The sequence below is a fragment of the Triticum aestivum genome, chromosome 3A (genome assembly GCF_018294505.1).
Source record: "Triticum aestivum cultivar Chinese Spring chromosome 3A, IWGSC CS RefSeq v2.1, whole genome shotgun sequence".
Lineage (NCBI taxonomy): Eukaryota > Viridiplantae > Streptophyta > Magnoliopsida > Poales > Poaceae > Triticum > Triticum aestivum.
The window spans coordinates 702,242,077-702,262,107 of NC_057800.1; the positions used below are offsets into that span (position 1 = coordinate 702,242,077).

A 20,031-nucleotide genomic window follows, 5' to 3' on the forward strand; every position below is an offset into this window, starting at 1 on the left:
AGCTGCCGCAGTGACAATGGTTTAGTGAAGCCATCTGCCATTTGATCACCAGTAGGCACAAACCGAATGTTTATAAGCTTGTTGGCAACTCTTCCAAGAACAAAGTGATAATCGATCTCAATATGCTTTGTCCTCGCATGAAAAACAGGGTTGGCAGATAGATAAGTAGCTCCAAGGTTGTCAGACCAAAAAGAAGCCGCAGGTGAATGATGAATGCCCAACTCTGTTAGCAAATTCTGCACCCAAATAATTTCAGAAGTGGCATTTGCTAGGGCCTTGTACTCAGCTTCTGTACTTGACCGAGACACAGTAGCTTGCTTACATGCACTCCAAGAAATCAGGTTACCTCCAAAGAACACCGCAAAGCCTCCAGTGGATCGCCGATCATCAGGACAACCTGCCCAGTCTGCATCTGAAAAGGCACTGACAAGTGTAGAGTCTGACTTGGCAAGTTTGAGACCATGACTCTTGGTTGCTTGGAGATAACAAAGTATTATTTTAACTGATCTCCAATGAGTACTAGTAGGTGCATGCAAGAACTGACAAACCTTGTTGACCGAAAAACATATATCTGGTCTGGTTAACGTCAAATACTGCAAAGCTCCTACAACACTCCTATACCTGGTGGAGTCTTTAGCTCCAAGCACCTATCCATCATGAAGGGACAACTTTTCTGACATAGACAACGGAGTTGAAGAAGGTTTACAACCTTTCATGCCCACTCGCTCAAGGATGTCTTGCACATATTTTTCCTGAGATAAAATAATGCCACTGCCCACATGTTTTTACCTCAATGCCAAGGAAAAAATGAAGGTTGCCCAAATCCTTGAGCGCAAATCCATGCGAAGATCCTGAAGAAGGGCTTCAACTGCTCGAGAGGAGGGACTGGTGACGATAATATCATCAACATAAATAATCATAAAGATAGTTACTCCATGCCGATGATAAAAGAACAACGAGGTATCTCCTTTGGAAGCAGTAAAGCCAAGAGACTGTAACTTGGAGTACAAACGATAATACCACGCTCTGGGTGCTTGTTTTAAACCATGGATTGCTTGGTCAAGATTGCAAACGGTGTCATGGTAAAGCTGATCTTTCATACCCAGGGGGCTGCCTCATAAACACCTCTTCTTCCAGAACACCATGCAAAAACGCGTTCTTTACATCTAGTTGTCGTATGCACCAATTTCTAGATATTGCAACGGAAAGACTCATGCGGATAGTAGCAGCTTTTACCACGGGGCTAAAGGTATCCTCATAATTAATTCCGTACCTTTGCTTAAAACCTTTGACCACAAAACGTGCCTTGTACCTGTCAATCGTGCCATCAGATTTGCGTTTCACCTTGTACACCCATTTGCAGTCAATCACGTTTCTCCCTCTGGCCGGTGGAACTAAGTGCCATGTCTTGTTTGCTACAAGGGCTGAAAATTCTTCATCCATGGCCTGCTTCCACTTAGGATCACCAAGAGAATCATGCAGATTCTTCAGTTCACCTATGGCACAAAAAGAACCCCATCGAACACAACCATCTTTATATACCTTGGGTCTCGTAATACCACTTTGTGACCGAGTGTGTGACCGGGCAGGAGGAGGTGGAGCTGGATGAGCTTGCTGTATCTATAGGCGATCTTGTGTAGAGGAAACAATAGAGTCAGACGCAGGAGACGCAGGTGCAGAAAATCCCGAATCCCCTGCCTGCAGTGAGCCAGGAGGATCCGGTGCGGCAGCCGATGACGAGCTGCCACTTGGCAGTTCCGGGTTGGAGGTTCATCGCGCCGCACCAGGATCCACACGCCCCGCCTCGTGGGGGGCACAGGGCCCGCTCTTGGTCGGCCCGCCAGGGGACCGCACGCCCTCCCACACTAGGGACGACGCGGCGGGATGCTCGGCTGGCCCACGCGGCGAATCGGGGCGCCCTCCTGGCCTCCCGCCCGTGGTCGCGGATCCCGGCGTGGATTCACCTGGTGCAGCTGCAGGCGCGGATCCCCCGGCTGATCCGCTTGGCGATGCTGCAGCCGCCGATCCCGAGGCCACCTGAGGTTCTTCTGTGGCTGCATGCGAGTTATCGTTTTCCTACATAAAATCATACAAATTTTCACCAAAATCCTCAATGGTCGGCTGCCCTGTATCCTGCACACTTTCAGCTGGGTCATTAGCATTAGAGAAGGACATATTGTCAGCAGCAAAATCCGCTCCCCCTTGAGCAAAATGAGGAGATGGCAAGAGACGAGAGGGGAGAAGAAGCAACTCTTTGCGAAGTTGTGCACCGGCATTGGAGTGGAGACTTGTGAAGGGAAAAAAATGCTCATCGAAGATAACATCACGTGAAACATAGATACGACCGGAGGAGATATCAAGACACTTGTAGCCCTTGTGAATAGTGTTGTATCCTAGGAAAGCACATTGTTTGGACCAAAATTCAAGCTTATGCTTATTGAAAGGGCGCAAGTTTGGCCAGATAGCACACCCAAAGATGCGGAGAAAGGAGTAGTTTGGCTTGGTGCCGAAGAGTCGTTCTAGAGGAGTTTGGTTCTTGATAACTCTACTAGGGATGCGATTTATAAGATAGACCGCAGTGAGGAATGCTTCGTCCCAAAACTTGAGGGGCATAAATGCATGAGCAAGTAGAGAGAGGCCAACTTATACGATGTGTCTATGTTTCCGCTCTGCGAAGCCGTTCTGTTGATGAGCATGTGGGCAAGAAACATGATGCGTGATACCAATGCGTTCAAAAAAAGAGTTCAACCGTTGGTACTCCCCCCAATCGGTTTGCATGGCAATGATCTTGCGATCAAAGAGACGTTCAACATGAGCTTGGAAAAGACGAAATTTCTCGAAGACATCAGATTTAATTTTGAGCAAATATATCCAGCTAAACTTGCTAAAATCATCAATAAAACTGACATAGTATTTCTGTCTTCCTACATAGACGGGTCCAGGACCCCAAACATCTAAAAAAATAAGCTCTAAAGGAGCTGTGGGCTCACTAGTTGAACAGGAATAAGGTAACTGATGGCTCTTGGCCATCTGACATGCATCACACACTAGAAGGTGATCTTGTTTATTTGAAACAGGAAGATTGAAGTCGCAGAGAATCTTTTCAACTACCGGAAGAGCTAGGTGCCCTAGGCGCTTGTGCCACCGAGATGTGGAGGGTTTGATGGCAACAAGGACTTGGCGTTGAGGAGCACTTTGTCGTCCGGTCACGGGGAACAAGCCCCATCTACTCTTGTTTTGAAGGATTGTTCTCCCGGTAGCATGATCCTTGACAAAAAAGAATTCAGGGTGAAGTTCAATGAAAACGTCATTATCTCGCATAAGATTATAAGCTGAAAGGAGGCTCTGGTCGGCACTAGGAGCATGAAGTATATTGTTTACGTGGAGGGAACCAGAGGGAGTAGATAATACTGAATAGCCAATATGTGCTACGTCCATACCTTGCCGACTTGCTATGTGGATCTGGTTGGTGCCAGTGTAGCGGTCTCGAACGGCCAGCTTCTCCAACTCCCCGGTGACATGATCAGGGGCGCCGGTGTCAAGGTACCAATTGGTATCTACACCATAGGAGTGCGCAGAGTTGGCGGAGCGAGAGTTGCCACCGCAGCCGCCGCCACCACGCCCACCACCGCCGCGTCCACCACCACCACCGCCGCCTGCGGGGTTGCGCACGTTATTGTTGTAGCTTTTGTCGAACCGTTTCCTGCAGCGCCACGTACCGTGGCCTTCCTCCTCGCAAATTTGGTAGCGTTCGCGGTCAGTGCGCTCACCGCGGTCACCATCCTGTTGGCGCGGCGCACTGCTGCCCGAGTTGTCGTTGTAGTTGCCGCCGTTGTAGCCGCCACATCCACCACCCTGACCGCCACGTCCGCCGCCTCGACCACCCTTTGTGGCAAGGTTGGCGGAGTGATGGGCGGTGTAGGCGGCGTGCTGAGCGGCGATCCAGGACTCCACGGAGAGCAGCAGCGAGAAGAGTTCACTGGGGTCGATCGGTTGATCGATGACAGCGCGCGTAGTGATGGAGGTGACGAACCCATTGTAGTCGGGCTCGTGCATGAGGCCGTCCAAGATGTGTGAGACGACGGCGTCTTCATCGAGAGGTTTCCCTGCAGCGGCGAGCTCGTCCGCGAGCCCCTTCATCTTGGTGAAGTAGGCAGCGGCAGAGAGGTCGCCCTTGTGTGCGTTCCCGATCGCCGAGCGAAGCTGAATCTAGCGTGCCCGCGACTGCGCTGAGAAGATTTCCACTAGAGCTTGCCAGACTCCCGCAGCGGTGGTGTGGTTGGAGACCTGCATCAGAACCTCACGAGACAAGGAGGCGAGCAAAAAAGTGAGCACCTGTTGATCTTGAGTGACCCAGATCACATGTTCTAGGTTAGGCATCCCGGTGATCTCCTTCTTCCCAGCGGTTTCCTTCTCGGTGACGATGACAGCGGCGGGCTCCTTGATCGAGCCGTCAAGGTAGCCCATCATCGCTACGGCCCTGACATGCGGGAGTACTTGAACCTTCCACACCAGGAAGTTATTGCGGGTGAGCTTCTCCGTGATGGTGTGGCCGAGGGAGGCGAGGGAGGGCATAGACATGGCGTGAGAGGAGGCGGAGGACCACATGACCTAGACATATAGAAGAGCTAGGCTCTGATACCATGTAAAACGAGGTCCTGAAGTGCATGCATTAGGAGGGGCGCGTTGCGTGTTAATATAGCCACCAGGCGAGGCGGCGCACAAGGTACAGAAGGTTAGGGTTTAGGTTAGGCGGAGATTGATCTCTTTAACTAACTACCAGGATCTTATCTCAACACCTAACCTATCCCAACAAGCTACAACACACGCCATATATCACAACTAACACGGTTTATACAAATACCGTGAGTACAATGTTTAAAAAAAATCCTAAAAAGGCCTATATTTTTGAACAGAGGGAGTATTATCCAACTAATTCTAGTGATCAGTAGTTTAAACGAGCTTTTATATTTTCCTACAGCTGGCACTATATGTTATGTTTGTGAACCAGTAGATATTTTATTGTTCAATGAGGACTTGGTATTCTGTATCATCTCTGAAGCTTCATCCCTTGTGTGATCTGTTTTGCAGAGGTGTTCTGGAACTCAAGGAGGCAATAAGAATTAAAGAAGCGGAAGGAGATGCTTATATCTATGAAATTGAGGTTAGCACATTTTTAGTTTTCTTTTCAGCAGTTTTGTTTTTGTTTGTGTGTGCGAGTGTGTTTGAAAGCAAATGATGCTGTCACTGCAGACAATTGGTCAAGCATATGAAGACATGCAGACACAAAACCAACATCTTCTTCAACAGGTTGCCGACAGAGATGATTTTAACATAAAGGTGCGTATCTGATACCATGGTAGCTCTTTGCTGCCAGCTTGCTGTACTTTCTGTGGTGGAATCCATGCTTTTGCCTCGTCGGTGTTTCCCCTATGCTGGCGGCATAGCGCACTCACCTCAGTATAGCAACACACCACTAGGATCCTGTTACATGCTCCATGTGTACAAGCATGGTGGCAACTGCGGCTGTTGGGCTAGGTGGCCTGGTGTATTTCTCTTTTCCATTTTCCATCTCTATCTGTTGCTGCTACTTGTTGATTCATATAGTGTGGCCTTGTAGCATGTCTCTGGCTAGCACCTAGACGCTGGGGCAGTAGTCCAGTGCATTACCTTGCCTTATTAACCATGCACTTCAACCTCACATCATTTATACTCTGTTGCATTGCCAGAAGATATGTTGTTTGCTTTTCTTATTAGTTCCCGTCAGTAACTTGCTTCTCATCTAACAACGAGTATCAAATAGCGTGAAGACAAAGAAAGCCTCTGCTTCCCTTCTCTCTGAAAAGCATTTGTTACAGAAGCAACTCCATCAGGTTAACAATTCACTAGCTAGAGTCATCTAAACAAAAACTCGCCCGTGGTGAAGAGCAGGTAATATCTGACTCATGCCCTATGTGTTCTTCAATAGTTCAATTTCCTTCTGCCACAGTATTTGAAGATCACGTCAAAGCCAATCTCTACCTCTCTACCTAATAATAAAGGACAGAGACTTTCATAGTTCTCCATAGGTCACTCCTTTATATGCGTTGATTTTATGTTAACAACAAATATTGACGGTTGAGATTAGAAGAAGGATTAATGGACCCTTCTTGTCTCGGTATCGCCTCAGCCCATGGACCAAACCTGATGGGCCTGAAAAAATATGCACTCATCCTCTCGCTGCCCCTAAAAAAATTATCTATCTCCTCTCGCTTGGTCCCTCCGTGCACGAACACATTGCCCCGCTGCGGCCGACTCGATCTCCTCTTCCGTTGCCTTGTGACCCATTATTTAATCCTCTCCTTCTTCTCTACAATAACTGCTGGTGGCGCCCCTCTTCTACTCTGACTCGTGGCAAGTTCGACGTCATGATGAAGAGGATACTCATGGCGAGGGACGCGAATCGGCGGCAGGAACGAGAGAGCCATGACGGCGCCGCCAAGGGACAATGGGAGGTTATTCTGGTGGACATGCACGAAGACTGCGCCGCCAAGATGCAGCTAACCAAGGACAACTTCAAGGCTTTCATGCTGTTTTACTCGATTAATCACTCGACCTATTGATCCACGATGCAGTGCTTAAAAATCATTAATTGGTGCAAGCCATCTCACGGCGCGGATGGGCATGATGAAGATTGTAAGTGCATATAGTGCCACCCCTAGTTGGTTTTGGAGTATTGACGACAAACTTGGTCGAGGGACTAATGTGTTTGTGAGAATTGCAGGATAACACGGGTAGTAGTCCCTCATTGATTCGGTTTACCTACCGGAGATGACCCCTAAAAATGTGTGAAGACATTGAAGACAATGGTGGTATGTGAAGATATTCACATTGAAGACTATGACATGAAAAGACGTCGCATGGAATCTTTGGAGCGCGAAGATATAGTTGTTTCATAGTTTCATTTTCTTCTTTGTTGAGTCATAGGAACCACCGTACTATTAAATGGGGTCCAAGTGAACATACTCAAAATGACTAAAGTGATGCTCAACCAAATTCTAAGTCTTCGAGCGAAGACAATGAGAGCAAATCTTATCCAGAGCTGGATGAGTCAGCTTTACTTGTAGCCCAAGTCAAGCTGTCTCGTGTGATTGAAATCTGACCGTTGGAACACATGTCAGTTACTTAGTGACCTAGGGTCATTTCGGACAAATCAGGTCGGGTTGCCTAGTGGCTATAAATAGCCCACCCCCTACACCATAAATTGGTGGCGGCTCAGAGTTAGTGCATGGCTTTTGTCGTTTGAGAGAAACCCACCTCGAAGCCTTTGAAAGAGAAATCCTTGCGAGGACAAATCCCTAAACATCCAGAGCCAAAGAGTGTTAGGCATCACTGAAGTCTTTCTGTCTGTGTGATCTGAAGACTTATTACACTTGAGGACTGTGAATCCTCCAGCCGGTTAGGCGTCGCGTTCTGAGCAAGAAAGAGTCATTGTGGATCGCCGGTGAACGAAGTCTGTGAAGATTTGGAAGTCTACCTTGAAGACTTACCTGAGTGATTGGGCAAGGACTGGGTGTCCTTAGCTCAAAGGGAATAAGGTGAAGACACGATCTTCTGAGTTGAATCTTAGCCTCCCTAACCAGACGTACAGTTGTCACAGCAACTGGAACTGGTCCAACAAATCCTTTGTCCTCACCGAGCAATTCATTCTTTCTCTTCCTTCTCTTTTCCTACAGTTTGCCTTTGTGAAGTCATTGCGTTCTTGCATCATCTGTTTGTCTTCACTGTGTGACTGTTTGTTCTGATTGGCTTCATCCCATTTTCCATCCTGATCCATACTGCCTAGCTGCTATTAGTCTTCGTGCTTTCACTTCATTGTATACTTGACTATGGCTTGCCTAGTGTAGTCTACCTTCCGTTGCATGTTAATTGGTTCATTTCTATTGTTTGTCTTTGAAACTTCCATGTTTTGAAGAATTTCATAAAAATCGCCTATTCACCCCCTCTAGTCGATCACTAGCACTTTCAATTAGTATCAGAGCAAGGTACTCCCTTGTTCTGTGTGATTCGATTTAACCATCTAGAGTTTTAGCTATGTCGACTGCAGGGATAATCAAAGTCTCCGTTGCGTGCCCCGTCTTCGATGGAACTGAATATCCCTACTGGAAGAATAAGATGTGCATGCATCTTGAAGCCATTGATGTCGACCTCTAGTATGTCATCAAGAATGGGGTTCCCAAGACTGGTGAAGGTGCCACCCCTGCTGATGTCAAGAAGTTTGTTCAACTGGATTCTACTGCCAAGAACATCATCTGTGGTCATCTGACCAAAGGACAGTATGGCCGTGTGACTTCTCTGGAAACGTCGAAGCTAGTCTGGGACTGGCTCTCCAAGGTGAACGAAGACGTCTCAACCTAGAGAGATCAAAGGATCAGTGTCCTTCGCAACCTCTTCAACCGCTTCAAGATAAACGATAATGAGAATGTTCAGCTCACATTTGATCACCTCACAGACATCACAAATGAGCTTCAAGCTCTCGGCGCTACTGAGATCACCAAGCATGAAATCGCCAAGATGCTCCTGAGATCACTTGACAGCTCGTTTGACACCCTAGCCCTGATGATTCAAGAACGCCCTGACTTCAAGACACTCGATCCGTCTGACATACTTGAAAGGCTGAACACACATGAGTTTCAACTTTCTGAGAAAAGAAATATCTACGGTCCCAACTATGGCCGAACTTGCGCCTTGAAGGCAAAAGCTGTGTCCTCATTTGAAGAAGAATCTGACTGCAGTTCTGATGATCCTGAAGATATTGGAAAGAAGCTTTCTATGCTTGTGATGAAGTTACAGAAGTTCACTAGGAAGAAAGGCTTCAGAAAGTCTTCACGATCCAGCTCAAGGAATGATGAAGCTTCTACTCATGACTACAAGAAGAGAACATGTCACAAGTGCAAGAAACCTGGTCACTACATCCCTGAGTGTCCGTAGTGGGACAATGAGAACAAGAAGAAGAAGAAGAGCAAGGAATATGATTCTGATGACAAGAAGAAGAAGAAATACTCAAAGTCTTCTTACAAGTCTTTCTCAAAGTCTTCATCACACAAGAAGAACTCATCTGGCAAGGCTCGTGCGTTTGTTGGCAAGGAAATGGATTCAGAGGAGGAGTCTGCTTCTCAAGAGGCAGAGGTGGAGTCTGAGGAGGAGTCTGACTCTGGCGTCGCAAGTCTGGCTACAGCCTACGTTGCCAAGTCCATCTTCAACACTGAAGACAATGGCTTCATCACCTACGTTGATGACAAGGACGACTCCGCTCCCACCTATTGCTTCATGGCACGTGGTGCCAAGGAAAACTCACGCAATGCTCACTATCAAACATCCAGTGAAGATGACTCTGATTGTGATTCCAAACCCAGCTACAAAACACTTGCTAAAATTGCAACTGAACAACAGAAAGCTATGGAACATATTCAAAAACTGTTAGACAAAAGCGATGACCTGTTGGATGTGGAAATGACTCGATCTCAGTCTTTAATTGAAGACATAAAAAATCTTCATGTTAAGTATGAGGAACTTGAAAGTCTTCATGAAACGCTCTCAACAACTCATGAAAAGCTTTCCTATGATTATCTTCAAAGGAAGCAAGAACTTGAGAAATTGAGAGCGATTCATGAAGATCTTCAAAAGGAAAACGAGTCACTCTGCGCTCAACAGATCAGTCCCGCTCAGGAAGGATTTGAACCATCATGTCTAAAATGCCTTGAGCGTGATAACGCTACTTCTTTTGCTGAATGTTCTACTACTGCTACTGTTGCAATATCTTCAATTGTTGATGTGCTAACTAACCCCTCGGCTGAGGATGCCACTGCTATTGCTGATGAAAATGCTAGGTTGAAGACATTACTTGAAACAGGGATGTACAAAAGTCTCAAAGGGCAGCAAACACTATGTGATGTCCTCAAAAGGCAGATTCTGAACCGAAACCCTAGGAAAGAGGGTGTTGGGTGTTGGAAATATGCCCTAGAGGCAATAATAAATTAGTTATTATTATATTTCCTTGTTCATGATAATCGTTTATTATCCATGCTAGAATTGTATTGATAGGAAACTCAGATACATGTGTGGATACATAGACAACACCATGTCCCTAGTAAGCCTCTAGTTGACTAGCTCGTTGATCAATAGATGGTTACGGTTTCCTGACCATGGACATTGGATGTCATTGATAACGGGATCACATCATTAGGAGAATGATGTGATGGACAAAGACCCAATCCTAAGCCTAGCACAAGATCATGTAGTTCGTATGCTAAAGCTTTTCTAATGTCAAGTATCATTTCCTTAGACCATGAGATTGTGCAACTCCCGGATACCGTAGGAGTGCTTTGGGTGTGCCAAACGTCACAATGTAACTGGGTGGCTATAAAGATACACTACAGGTATCTCCGAAAGTGTCTGTTGGGTTGGCACGAATCGAGACTGGGATTTGTCACTCCGTGTAAACGGAGAGGTATCTCTGGGCCCACTCGGTAGGACATCATCATAATGTGCACAATGTGATCAAGGAGTTGATCACAGGATGATGTGTTATGAAACGAGTAAAGAGACTTGCCGGTAACGAGATTGAACAAGGTATCGGGATACCGACGATCGAATCTCGGGCAAGTATCGTACCGCTAGACAAAGGGAATTGTATACGGGATTGATTAAGTCCTTGACATCGTGGTTCATCCGATGAGATCATCGTGGAACATGTGGGAGCCAACATGGGTATACAGATCCCGCTGTTGGTTATTGACCGGAGAGTCGTCTCGGTCATGTCTGCATGTCTCCCGAACCCGTAGGGTCTACACACTTAAGGTTCGGTGACGCTAGGGTTGTAGGGATATGTATATGCACTAACCCGAATGTTGTTCGGAGTCCCGGATGAGATCCCGGACGTCACGAGGAGTTCCGGAATGGTCCGGAGGTAAAGAATTATATATAGGAAGTGCTATTTCGGCCATCGGGACAAGTTTCGGGGTCACCGGTATTGTACCGGGACCACCGGAAGGGTCCCGGGGGTCCACCGGGTGGGGCCACCTGCCCCGGGGGGCCACATGGGCTGTAGGGGGTGCGCCTTGGCCTATATGGGCCAAGGGCACCAGCCCCAAGAGGCCCATGCGCCAAGAGATAAGGAAGGGAAGAGTCCCAAAGGGGGAAGGCACCTCCTAGTTGCCTTCGGGAGGAGGGATTCCTCCCTTGGCCGCCCCCCCAGGAGATTGGATCTCCTAGGGCCGGCGCCCCCCCATAGGCTCCCTATATATAGTGAGGGAAGGAGGGCCTCTCAAGCCACGCCTTTGGTGCCTCCCTCTCCCTCTCCAACACATCCTCCTCCTCCATAGTGCTTGGCGAAGCCCTGCCGGAGTACTGCAGCTCCACCACCACCACGCCGTCATGCTACTGTTGGAGCCATCTTCCTCAACCTCTCCTTTCCCCTTGCTGGATCAAGAAGAAGGAGACGTTACGCTGACCGTACGTGTGTTGAACGCGGAGGTGCCGTCCGTTCGGCGCTAGGATCATCGGTGATTTGGATCACGACGAGTACGACTCCATCAACCCCGATCTCTTCAACGCTTCCGTGCGTGATCTACAAGGGTATGTAGATCCACTCCTCCCTCGTTTCTAGATGACTCCATAGATAGATCTTGGTGACACGTAGGAAAATTTTGAATTTATGCTACGTTCCCCAACAGTAACATCATGAGCTAGGTCTATGCGTAGTTTCTTTGCATGAGTAGAACACAAAGTAGTTGTGGGCGTTGATATTGTTCAATATACTTACCATTACTAGTCCAATCTTGATTCGGTGGCATTGTGGGATGAAGCGGCCCGGACCGACCTTACACGTACTCTTACGTGAGACTGGTTCCACCGACTGACATGCACTAGTTGCATAAGGTGGCTAGCGGGTGTCTGTCTCTCCCACTTTAGTCGGATCGGATTCGATGAAAAGGGTCTTTATGAAGGGTAAATAGAAATTGGCATATCACGTTGTGGTTTTTGCGTAGGTAAGAAACGTTCTTGCTAGAAACCCATAGCAGCCACGTAAAACATGCAAACAACAATTAGAGGACGTCTAACTTGTTTTTGCAGGGTATGCTATGTGATGTGATATGGCCAAAAGGATGTGATGAATGATATATGTGATGTATGAGATTGATCATGTTCCTGTAATAGGAATCACGACTTGCATGTCGATGAGTATGACAACCGGCCGGAGCCATAGGAGTTGTCTTAATTTATTTATGACCTGCGCGTCAACATAAACGTCATGTAATTACTTTACTTTATTGCTAACCGTTAGCTGTAGTAGTAGAAGTAATAGTTGACGAGACAACTTCATGAAGACACGATGATAGAGATCATGATGATGGAGATCATGGTGTCATGCCGGTGGATGATGATCATGGAGCCCCGAAGATGGAGATCAAGAGGAGCAAAGTGATGATGGCCATATCATGTCACTATTTGATTGCATGTGATGTTTATCATGTTTATGCATCTTGTTTACTTAGAACGACGGTAGTAAATAAGATGATCCCTCATAATAATTTCAAGAAAATTTTCCCCCTAACTGTGCACCGTTGCGACAGTTTGTTGTTTCGAAGCACCACGTGATGATCGGGTGTTAGATTCTAACGTTCACATACAACGGGTGTAAGACAGATTTACACACGCGAAACACTTAGGTTGACTTGACGAGCCTAGCATGTACAGACATGGCCTCGGAACACAAGAGACCGAAAGGTCGAGCATGAGTCGTATGGTAGATACGATCAACATGAAGATGTTCACCGATGATGACTAGTCCGTCTCACGTGATGATCGGACACGGCCTAGTTGACTCGGATCATGTAATCACTTAGATGACTAGAGGGATGTCTATCTGAGTGGGAGTTCACAAGATGAACTTAATTATCCTGAACATAGTCAAAATGTCTTCATAAATTATGTCGTAGCTCGCGCTTCAGTTCTACTGTTTAGATATGTTCCTAGAGAAAATTTAGTTGAAAGTAGATAGTAGTAATTATGCGGACTAGGTCCATAAACTGAGGTTTGTCCTCATTGCTTCATAGAAGGCTTATGTCCTTAATGCACCGCTCAGTGTGCTGAACCTCGAACGTTGTCTATGGATGTTGCGAACATCTGACATACACATTTTGATAACTACGTGATAGTTCAGTTAAACGGCTTAGAGTTGAGGCACCGAAGACGTTTTGAAACGTCGCGAAACATATGAGATGTTTCGAGGGCTGAAATTGGGATTTCAGGCTCGTGCCCACGTCAAGAGGTATAAGACCTCCGATGATTTTCTTAGCCTGCAAACTAAGGGAGAAAATCTCAATTGTTGAGCTTGTGCTCAGATTGTCTAAGTACAACAATCATTTGAATCGAGTGGGAGTTGATCTTCCAGATGAGAAAGTGATGTTTCTCCGAAGTCATTACCACCAAGCTGCTAGAGCTTCGTGATGAACTATAATATATCAGGGACATATATGATGATCCTTGAGATATTCGTGATGTTTGACACCACAAAAGTAGAAATCATGGAGCATCAATTGTTGATGGTTGGTGAAACCACTAGTTTCAAGAAGGGCAAGGGCACGAAGGGATACTTCATGAAACGGCAATTCAGCTGCTGCTCTAGTGAAGAAACCCAAGGTTGAACCCAAACCCGAGACTAAGTGCTTCTGTAATAAGGGGAACAACCACTGGAGCAGAATTACCCTAGATACTTGGTAGATGAGAAGGCTGGCAATGTCGATAGAAGTATATTTATACATTGTGTTGATGTGTACTTTACTAGTACTCCTAGTAGCACCAGGGTATTGGATACCGGTTCGATTGCTAAGTGTTAGTAACTCGAAATAAAAGCTACGGAATAAACAGAGACTAGCTAAAGGTGAGCTGACGATATGTGTTGGAAGTGTTTCCAATGTTGATATGATCAAGCATCGCACGCTCCCTCTACCATCGAGATTGGTGTTTGCGTTGAGCATAGACATGATTGGATTATGTCTATCACAATACGGTTATTCATTTAAGGAGAATAATGGTTACTCTGTTTATTTGAATAATACCTTCAATGGTCTTGCACCTAAAATGAATGGTTCATTGAATCTCGATCATAGTGATACACATGTTCATGCCAAAAGATATAAGATAGTAATGATAATACCACCTACTTGTGGCACTGCCACTTAAGTCATATCGGTATAAAATGCATGAAGAGGCTCCATGTTGATGGATCTTTGGACTCACTCATTTTTTAAAAGTTTGAGACATGCGAACCATGTCTATTGGTGTATATGCCTGAAGAAACTCCATGCAAATGGACCGTTTTGACTCACTTGATTTTGAATCACTTGAGACATGCAAATCATACCACATGGGCAAGATGACTGAAAGCCTCATTTTCAGTAAAATGAAACTAGAAAGCAACTTGTTGGAAGTAATACATTTTGATGTGTGCAGTCCAATGAGTGCTGAGGCGTGTAGTGGATATCGTTATGTTCTTACTTCACAGATGATTTGAGTAGATGTTGAGTATATTTACTTGATGAATCACGAGTCTGAATTATTGAAAGGTTCAAGTAATTTCAGGGTGAAGTTGAAAGATCGTCGTGACAAGAGGATAAAAGATCTATGATATGATCATAGAGATGAATATCTGAATTACGAGTTTGGCACATAATTAAGACATTGTGGAAATTTGTTTCACAACTAATACAGCCTGGAACACCGTAGCGTGATGGTGTGTCCGAACATCATAACTGCACCCTATTGGATATGATGCATACCATGATGTCTCTTATCGAATTACCACAATAATTTATGGGTTAGGCATTAGAGACAACCACATTCACTTTAAAAGGGGCACCACGTAATTCCGATGAGATGACACCATATGAACTATGGTTTAGAGAAACCTAAGCTGTCATTTCTTAAAAGTTTGGGGCTGCGACGCTTATGTGAAAAAGTTTCAGGCTGATAAGCTCGAACCCAAAGCGGATAAATGCATCTTCATAGGACACCCAAAACAGTTGGGTATACCTCCTGTCTCAGATCCGAAAGCAATAAGGGATTGTTTCTGGAATCGGGTCCTTTCTCGAGGAAAAGTTTCTCTCGAAAGAATTGAGTGGGAGGATGGTGGAGACTTGATGAGGTTATTAAACCGTCTCTTCAACTAGTGTGTGGCAGGGCACGGGAGTTGTTCCTGTGGCACCTACACCAATTGAAGTGGAAGCTTATGATAGTGATCATGAAACTTCAGATCAAGTCACTACCAAACCTCGTGGGATGACAAGGATGCGTACTACTTCAGAGTGGTACGTAATCCTGTCTTGGAAGTCATGTTGCTAGACAACAATGAACCTACGAGCTATGGAGAAGCGATGGTGGGCCTGGATTCCGATAAATGGCTCGAGGCCATATAATCCGAGAGAGGATCCATATATGAAAATAAAGTGTAGACTTTGGAAGAACTACTTGATGGTCATAAGGCTGTTACGTACATATGGATTTTAAAAGGAAGACGGACAATGATGGTAAGTATCACCATTAAGAAAGCTCGACTTGTCGTTAAGATGTTTTCCGACAAGTTCAAGGAGTTGACTACGATGAGACTTTCTCACTCGTAGCGATGCTAAGAGTCTGTTGGAATTATATTAGCAATTATTGCATTATTTATGAAATCTTGCAGATAGGATGTCAAAACATTGTTTCCTCGACGTTTTTTTTGGGAAAGGTTGTATGTGATACAACCGGAAGGTTTTGTTAATCCTGAAAGATGCTAATAAGTATGCAAAGCTCCAGCAATCCTTCTAAGGACTGGAGTAAGCATCTCGGAGTTGGAATGTATGCTTTGATAAGATGATCAAAGTTTTGGGTGTATACAAAGTTTATGAGAAACTTGTATTTCCAAAGAAGTGAGTGGGAGCACTATAGAATTTCTGATAAATATATGTTGACATATTGTTGATCACAAATGACGTAGAATTTCTGGAAAGCACATAGGGTTATTTGGAAAGTATTTTTCAATGGAAATCCTGGATTAAGCTGCTTGAACATTGAGCATCAATATCTATAAGGATATATCAAAACACTTAATGGTACTTTCAAATGAGCACATACCTTGATATGATCTTGAAGGTGTTCAAGATGGATCAGTCAAAGAAGGAGTTCTTGCCTGAGTTGTAAGGTATGAAGTTAAGACTTAAAGCTCGACCACGGCAGAATAGAGAGAAAGGACGAAGGTCGTCCCCTATGCTTAAGACATAGGCTCTACAGTATGCTATGCTGTGTACCGCACCTGAAATGTGCCTTGCCATGAGTCAGTCAAGGGGTACAAGAGTGATCTAAGAATGGATCACAGGAAATCGGTCAAAGTTATCCTTAGTAACTAGTGGACCAAGGAATTTTCTCGATTATGGAGGTGGTAAAAGAGTTCGTCGTAAAGGGTTACCCCGATGCAAACTTTGACGCTAATCCAGATTATTCTGAGTAGTAAACTGGATTCGTATAGTAGAACAGTTATTTGGAATAGCTCCAAATGTAGCGTAGTAGTTGCATCTACAAGATGACATAAGAAATTTGCGAAGTACATACGGATCTGAAAGATTCAGACCCGTTGACTATAACATCTCTCACAAGCATAACATGATCAAACCCAGAACTCATCGAGTGTTAATCACATGGTAATGTGAACTAGATTATTGACTCTAGTAAACTCTTTGGGTGTTAGTCACATGGGGATGTGACCTTGAGTGTTAGTCACATAGCGATGTGAACTGGATTATTGACTCTAGTGCAAGTGGGAGACTGTTGGAAATATGCCCTGAGGCAATAATAAATTAGTTATTATTATATTTTCTTGTTCATGATAATCGTTTATTATCCATGCTAGAATTGTATTGATAGGAAACTCAGATACATGTGTGGATACATAGACAACACCATGTCCCTAGTAAGCCTCTAGTTGACTAGCTCGTTGATCAATAGATGGTTACGGTTTCCTGACCATGGACATTGGATGTCATTGATAACGGGATCACATCATTAGGAGAATGATTTGATGGACAAAGACCCAATCCTAAGCCTAGCAAAAGATCATGTAGTTCGTATGCTAAAGCTTTTCTAATGTCAAGTATCATTTCCTTAGACCATGAGATTGTGCAACTCCCGGATACCGTAGGAGTGCTTTGGGTGTGCCAAACGTCACAACGTAACTGGGTGGCTATAAAGGTACACTACAGGTATCTCCGAAAGTGTCTGTTGGGTTGGCACGAATCGAGACTGGGATTTGTCACTCCGTGTAAACGGAGAGGTATCTCTGGGCCCACTCGGTAGGACATCATCATAATGTGCACAATGTGATCAAGGAGTTGATCACGGGATGATGTGTTACGAAACGAGTAAAGAGACTTGCCGGTAACGAGATTGAACAAGGTATCGGGATACCGACGATCGAATCTCGGGCAAGTATCGTACCGCTAGACAAAGGGATTTGTATACGGGATTGATTAAGTCCTTGACATCGTGGTTCATCCGATGAGATCATCGTGGAACATGTGGGAGCCAACATGGGTATCCAGATCCTGCTGTTGGTTATTGACTAGAGAGTCGTCTCGGTCATGTCTGCATGTCTCCCGAACCCGTAGGGTCTACACACTTAAGGTTCGGTGACGCTAGAGTTGTAGGGATATGTATATGCAGTAACCCGAATGTTATTCGGAGTCTCGGATGAGATCCCGGACGTCATGAGGAGTTCCGGAATGGTCCGGAGGTAAAGAATTATATATAGGAAGTGCTATTTCGGCCATCGCGACAAGTTTCGGGGTCACCGGTATTGTACCGGGACCACCGGAAGGGTCCCGGGGGTCCACCGGGTGGGGCCACCTACCCCGGGGGGGGGGGGCACATGGGATGTAGGGGGTGCGCCTTGGCCTATATGGGCCAAGGGCACCAGCCCCAAGAGGCCCATGTGCCAAGAGATAAGGAAGGGAAGAGTCCCAAAGGGGGAAGGCACCTCCTAGGTGCCTTGGGGAGGAGGGATTCCTCCCTTGGCCGCCGCCCCCCTAGGAGATTGGATCTCCTAGGGCCGGCGCCCCCTAGGCTCCCTATATATAGTGAGGGAAGGAGGGCCTCTCAAGCCACGCCTTTGGTGCCTCCTTCTCCCTCTCCATCACATCCTCCTCCTCCATAGTGCTTGGCGAAGCCCTGCCAGAGTACTGCAGCTCCACTACCACCACGCCGTCGTGCTGCTGTTGGAGCCATCTTCCTCAACCTCTCCTTTCCCCTTGCTGGATCAATAAGAAGGAGACGTTACGCTGACCGTACGTGTGTTGAACGCGGAGGTGCCGTCCGTTCGACGCTAGGATCATCGGTGATTTGGATCACGACGAGTATGACTCCATCAACCCCGTTATCTTGAACGCTTCCGCGCGCGATCTACAAGGGTATGTAGATCCACTCCTCCCTAGTTGCTAGATGACTCCATAGATAGATCTTGGTGACACGTAGGAAAAAGAATTTATGCTACATTCCCCAACATTGGGTTCGAAAGGAAAATGAATGCCGATGGCTCTTACTAGAAGCCTGAGCAGTACCCCAAAACCACATGGGTTGCTGCAAAGGATCCTTCAATGGATCCATCCACCCTATCTGGCTTCACTTGTGCTAACCCTATTATCATTGATGAAAGTGTTTGCCAGGTATATTGGTACTAACTGCAGGAATGGGCCACCTATGAAGAAAGTATGGGTGCCCAAAAGGTGTTTGGAGAATCTTCTTGTGAATGTCGTCATGACACCACAAGGGAAGAAGACAAAACCTAGACCACATGCTTCATATGGTCCAAAGGCTTCATACAGACAGAGGACTCACCTGAGTCGCACTAACACAAATGTTTTGCAGGGAAACCATACTCAAGCCTATTAATATGAGCGTGTTTCATCAAACCGCCATGTTCATAAGACCAAGAGCTACTCTGCTTATTCTTATGAGTATTATTCACCTCCTGCAAGACTATTTGCTAGGGCTCTAAAGCCAAAGTTCCCAGATGCTGCACTTAGACTCATTGCTTCGAAGCCATCCCTGAAGATGTGGGTGGTTAAGAAGACTTAACTCTCTTTTGCAGGGAAAGGTCTCCAGCCTAAAATCAAATACGTCAGATGCTATTGCTGGGGACCTAAAACATCTTGTGGGGCACAAGATAAAATGACCAGATGATCTTATTATGTATTTCGTTCCTGAGTCGCTTGCCATCACTAGTAGAAAAAGGGGCTTTTGTCCCGGTTGGTAAGGCCCTTTAGTCCCGGTTTTTGAACAGGGACTAAAGGGTCGGTACTAATGCCTCTCCGCTTTAGTCCCGGTTCAACCGGGACTAAAGGAAATTTTTTTATTTTTTTTTGAAACTTTCTTTTAATTTTTTTTTTAAAATTTTTTTGAATTTTTTTTTGACTTTCAAATTTCTGAATTATTTTAACCTCTAGTGTGTAATCACCACCCCTCATCACTGCTCAATTTATCCTCTAATCACCCCTCATCATTCCAAATCATCTAACTTGCCGAACGGTCACCCATCCTCCCACTCCCCCAGCCTGAGCACGCTTAACTTCCGGGTTCTATTCTCTCTCGTTTCCAAGTCTGCACTTGTTGTTTTCCTGACAATAGTAAGATGTCAATCCTATTAACCTTCATGAATTTTGCTTGAGCATGAAGTGACACATTTCACTATTTGAGTTTGAAACTATTGTTTTAAAAAACAATAATTATTTAGTAACACTAATATTTCTTGAATAATTAGTTTGACCATGGTTTGACCATAGTTTGACTAGATTTGACCAAAATTCAAAATAACTGAAATAATTATTTAGTAGCACTAATATTCTAGAATAATTAGTTTGACCATTATGTAGTAACACTAATATTCCCAAAATTCAAAATGTTATTCGGATTTAACTTTTCGAGTAGATGATTTTTCATATAAAAAACTTTTTAATCCGAGTT

General features: G+C 45.3%; 1 pseudogene; it reads left to right on the forward strand.

The window, feature by feature from the left end:
- LOC123057207 (E3 ubiquitin-protein ligase BRE1-like 2) overlaps window positions 1–20,031 on the forward strand; it is a 74,887-nt pseudogene that overhangs the window by 17,743 nt on the left and 37,113 nt on the right.